Source organism: Oryx dammah, unplaced genomic scaffold, assembly GCF_014754425.2.
Source record: "Oryx dammah isolate SB20612 unplaced genomic scaffold, SCBI_Odam_1.1 HiC_scaffold_11, whole genome shotgun sequence".
Lineage (NCBI taxonomy): Eukaryota > Metazoa > Chordata > Mammalia > Artiodactyla > Bovidae > Oryx > Oryx dammah.
In genome coordinates, this window is record NW_024070195.1 from 23158713 (window position 1) to 23164712 (window position 6000).

Sequence of the window (6000 nt, forward strand, 5' to 3'; positions counted from 1 at the left end):
CAAGGTTTTCTTGAGAATCAGTAAACAACAAAAATTGTTTTATTTGATATCCCTGGACAGTTTACTTGAGGACAGAATATCAGACTGACTTCTTTGCTGGGTGCCAGCTACTCAGCTTACTCCAAAAGTAGATAAATAAGATTCACTATTTCCAGAATGCAGTTTTCTTTCTTCCCTTTCTCTTGTAAATCTTGGTTGCAGTTATTCATTGCTGCATAAAAATCACTGCATGATGTTGTAGCTTAAAACAATATGTTATTTCCCCTGATTCTGTAGGCTAGACTGACTGAGGCCTTGGCTGGGTGGTTATTCCATTCTGTACGGCATCAGCTGGAATCACTCAGCTGCATTTAGCTGGTGGCTGGTACCTGGTCTGGAAGACTCAAGAAGCTTCATTTGCATGTATGATACCTCATTGCTTCTCCGTGTGGCCTTGCTATGTAGCTGGCTTTGACATCCTCACAGCATGGCTGTCTCTGGGTGGCTGGGCTTCTTACATGGCTCTGACTTCCACAGAGAATAATCCAAGAAGACAAGCTCCAAGTTATGAGTGCTTGTCAAGCCTCTGTTCTCATCAAGCTTGCTAATGTCCCCTAGATGAGAGTAAATCACATGACCAAGTCCAGGTTCAGTGTGGAAGGGGCTACGCTGGGGTGTGAATACTGGGGGTTCACTGATTCCCTAACAACTACCAGTGTAGCAATCTACCACATCCTCATTTTGCTTTTGTGCCTAACTCATTCTCTCCACTGATTCCCTCACATGTGGATACATTATTTGTTTGGAAAATACTAATCTCAGTGCAAGTAACTAAATGTTTCTGAGTTATTTTAACATTTGTTTCTGGAGATAGTCCCCAAGGAGTCAACTGTAGCAGCCAACACAAATGTGTAGCCTGAAGGTACACTCTGTGTAGGCCTGGACCCTTTGTGGCCTCAGCTCACCTTCCTTGGCTCCCTCGTCATTTCTGAGCTGGTTGGTTCTCGCACACCAAATCTGACTCTTGGCCAAGTGGTTTCAAGTGTGATTTATGAGGACACATGACTGAACATGTCCACAGTGAGATAGGGGTTCCTCTCACTAGACATCTTAGCCTCTTCCTCCTCCCAAAACTCTGTCCTTTTTCATGTTTACTTATTATGACACAATAGTCAATATGTGCAAAAATGGATTTCCTGTAACAAAGAGGAAATCAAAGTCCTAGTATGCAGTAGTCAGCTTTCTTTAATGTTTCTAAGCAATTTAATAGTCCAAAAATCTGTGCTCTTTTAGGACTCATTAGATAAAATTAGAGGAGAAGAAACTTATGTCATCACAATTGGTTCAAGAAAACAAGGTCTGAGAATTCCTTGGCAATCCAGTGGTTAGGACTCAGCGCTTCCACTGCAGGGGCACGGGTTTGATCCCTGGTCAGAAACTAAGATTCCATATGCTATGCAGCACAGCCAAAAAATAAGTAAACAAGGTCTTCCAAAAGCCATAGAAACTGAGCCTTAATTATTCCTGAACCTTAGATATGCTTAGCACTTTTTAAAACTGGTAAAAAAAAAAAAAAAGAGTATAGTTATTGTCAGGAGACAGAGAGGAGTTGAGAGACTGTTCTGAATTTGGAAGGGAATGCAAAAATTACTTAGATTCTCAACAAAGGGAATAGTAAATAATTTTAGCTTTATGTGACAAAGTTGCTTTAACTATCAGATAAGATAATATATGTGGTAACACCTTGAAAACTGAGTATTAAGGGGACTGCAGTAGAGTTTAATTAGTAATCAAAATTATACTATGATTATAATAACAAGCAGCAAAGTATTTTATAAAAGACAGGTCTTGGACAGCAGTGAATCTGAGTTATTGTCCCCATAGTACACATTTGTACATGAGGCAGTTTGACTGTGTTCTTTTCCTAAAGCTTCTTCCAACACTGAAGACCAACAAATGAAGTTACCCAGTTTTCCCACTAGGTATCAAAAAGCCAGGATTTCATGCATTTATTTACTTTGTGAGGGGCTACTCTATGCCAGGCCATTTGATTAGGAATTAGGATATAAATCAATGAACAAGAGTCAGAAGTAAGACAAGAAAAAAAAAGCAACGTATGACAATAAATTATGTATTCTAAAGGGATATGTGCAACAGAAAAGGCCAAGAGAGCAAAGAAGCTGTGGAATACAGGTTCCAGGTTCAGTTAGAGTAGCCCAGGCAGGCAGCACTGAGAAGGTGTCCAGCAGACTCTGAGGGTGCCTCTTCCATACCCCCTCAGACAACCTCAAAAGGTTACCTACAGCAGATCCTTCCCACCTATGACAGCAGCTCCTGTCTCAGGCCGAGACTGTTACCTGGAAACAAGCCATGCAAGGTAGGCCCAAACTACCAAGGAGTAATATTCCTGGGAGCGACCCCAAACAGTGAGGGATGAGTATCGGTGGGTAAATGTTCTACATAGTCTTAGGGCCTCCAGCAGAGTGGAGCCCTGGTGGCACTATTATTTAGATGTGCCTTCTATACACTGTCCTCCCTTTCTCCTTGTTTTACTCCCCATTCCCTCACCATAGTTCCTAGGATCATCTTCCAGGTAAACTACCTGCACCCAAGTCTTTGTCATTGAGTTTGCTTTGAAGAAATCCCAACTAAGAGTGCCATTTGAAAAAAAAGATTTGGGACTTCCCAAGTGGTCCATTTATTAAGACTCCATGCTTCCACTGCACAGGGCCAGAGTTCCATATCTGGTTGGGGAACAAAGATCCCACATGCTACCAGCTGCAGCCAAAAGAAAAGAAAAAGACTTGAGGGAGGTAAAGCATCTAGTTGTTGGTTCAAAACCTCCAGGGCTTCCTAAGTAAACTCTGAAAGCAGCCCCCATTCACAGAGAGCAGGGAGAGATGAAAGAAAGAGGTAGACCGCTCCAGGTTGGTAGGTGACAGGTTTAAAATAAGCAAGGGAACTTACTATAATAATTGAAGCTTATTCTGGACAGCAACAAGACAAGTAGATCTCCCTACTCACCCACAAGAATCTTTATTATTTAGAGGCCTTGACAGGCTTCAGTCACGCCTTTAGTCCAGATGATCTCAACTACACCTCGCTCTCTCAAAGCTGTGTCCTCGGAACAGCTCCCACTGTGGGAACGGTGGGCAGAACTCACACTTGAAGGACAGGGGAGGACTTCCCTGGTGGTCCAGTGGTTAAGAATTTGCCTGCCAATGCAGGGGACATGGGTTGATCCCTGCTGCTTATGCTGCAGGGCAACTTAGGCCTGTGTGCCACAACTACTCAGCTTTCGAGATCTGTCATAACACTGATGGGTATGTCATTTAGCATGCTAATATGTTACAGTGAGTGTATACTGAGGCTTAAGGTCTACTGGAGGTTGACTTGTCTCCCATCTTGGACCTAGTTGGTTCTAACCAGTTTTTGTCATGTCCTGTTGCTATGTCATTTTTTTAAAGGTTGTGCCCTGCCCCCTTCCCTCCTATTTCATATCCACTTGTTTCTCTCAAGGCCTCTTGCCTTCCAACATGGCCCACACTCTGGGGAGTGTGTTTTTCTCTAAATAAATCCGCTTCTTTGCTACCACTTTGTCAATTGCTGAATTCTTTCTGTGATGAGACATCAAGAACCTGAGTCTCATTACATCTTCAGACCAGGTGTGTAATCTCCATCAAAAGATCATGGTTTCAAGTCCCAGTCTGAGGTTGCACAATTTCAGTTCCTCACAATCAATCAGTGTTCTGGCCTCTTAAAACAATTGCTGGGACCACCCTGGTAGCCCAGTGGCTAAGACACCACACTCCTAATGCAAGGGGCCTGGGTTTCCCTGGTGAGGGTGCTAGACTCCACATGCCGAAACAGAGTTGGCATGCCGCTGCAACTAAGATCTGACACAGTCAAATAAATAAACTATTTTTTAAAACACAATTGCTCATGTAAGAAGCACTCAAGATCTCAAAGTTCTCTCTTGAGTTTTGTTTGTCATTTCTTGCATCACTGCTGTTTTCCTGATGCGTTTCAGCACTTATCTCATTCCATCTAGTTCAGTAAGTGTGTGATTGATGCTTGAATTTCTGTCTCAACTGCTACATTTGGGTTCTGCCCTTTCTGTCATATTATACAAGAATTAGGAAGCATTTCCTGAATACAAGAATTTTCTGTCATCAGGATTGAATATGAATTGCTGTTAACATCTTGGGTGTTGTGCAACCAAGCCTCTTAAACTTGCAAGCTCTCCAAGGTTATCTAAACCACAGTGTCCAATTTCCTCCAGTGTGCAGGAGGAGCTGATAACATCCATTCCAGAGATGTGTTTTTGCCAGAGTGAATGATCCTGAACTGTTTTGAGTCCTGATAAGCATATAGCCAACATGAATTCCATACTGACTGCAGGAGTCCTGATCTCTTAATATTCTTGCACGAAAAATCAACAGGAGCTTTGACTTAGGCATTTACAGGTTTCTTTCTTGGGCAGCAGCCTGAACTTGTCTTAGACACCATCCATTTCTTTCTTCTTCTGCCATTGTTGGGGCTTCCACTTGGCAGAACCTTGCCAAAGCAGGCCAGGGCTAGGGACTGGGAGTGGCAATGGGATCGACTCCCCCCCCACCTCTGCCCCCCCGCCCCAGGCGAGTAGCAACAGAGCCTTGAGGCGCATGGTTCTGCTTGCAGCTGGCCATGGTGCCAAATCCATGTCACCAGATCAATGTCTCTGCAAGAATTCCTGGAGTTCTGTACCTGCACAGCCCAGCATTGTGGCTGGTAGGTAGAGGATGTAAAATAACCATTGATTTAAGGATTTATTCAAATAACCATTGAATAAGCGACACAGCAATGCGTCTGAGCTGCACAGCCGGGAAGCCGCAAACACTCCCGGACCATGTCAGGGTCTGGCTCTTGCCCAGCTGCTGAGATTCTTACTTTCCATTTCACTTCACTTTCTCTTGGAGGTCCAGCTGACTCCCACTTGAGAGCTTCCACGGGTTTCTCCCTATTGTCATACTTCATAGACCCCTGTACCATCCCCGCCACATGCACGGATTTGGGATCCCATGTCTTGCAGGTTTCTTGGTTCTCCCAGCTCAGATGTGTTCCCCAAACTTGGGTGTGCCCTTTGCTTCCCAGAGATGTAGGTGTAAAAGAAGAAATTCCATTTTATCCTTTGAGCCTTTTGTGTCTGGGAAGTGTGGGAAGCTGTGGGTTAGTGAGAAACATGGAGATTCAAGGGACAGGATTCACTGCCCTTATTGTCCCTTAACTCCGGGAGATGGTGGAGGACAGAGGATCCTGGCGTGCATGGGGTCGCAAAGAATCAGACACGACTTAGTGACTGAACAATTGTCCCTTATTGGAAATTTGCAGTATCTCAATAGGAAGATTTTTCCACAATGTAAGAGGAAAAGTCAAATTGTAGAAAGAACCAGAAGGAAGAAGAGAGAATAATGGGTTCCGATGCTAGAAAATGGTTCACAAGAAACCTAATACAATTGAAAAAAGAAAAAAACAAGGAAAAGTGGCTTTCCTGAAGTTCCTCTGCAGTTGCGTTGGTCACAGATTGTCAGCATCCCTTGCCCAGAGTCCGCTCCTTTAGCGCCACCTTGTGGCAGCTCCATCCCCCGATTATGCTCTTACTCTCAGCTGATGTTGCATCCCTGCCCTCATTCCACTAGCACCACTCATTCCAAGTCCACAAATACTTAGCACTCAAACTCAATATACCTAACAGTGCCTCAACTCAGGAAATCCATGTCCCTTGGAACCTGTGACTCAACGTGGGCAGGCTTCTACCCAGTGCTGCCCTGGTCTCTGGTTCAGCCTTCCCTCCAACCTTTTGTGGCTGCTTGGTCCCAGGCGTTTGACCCTGGCAGGGATGCCAGTCACAGTGTGTGGCCACTGCCCTAGCTGAAACCGTCATTATCTGTCCCTGAGACTCTGCCAAATTTTCCTAACACATTTCTTTGCTTCCAGTCTTCCTCTCCTCCAAAGGCACTGCCAACACACAGAGATATTTGT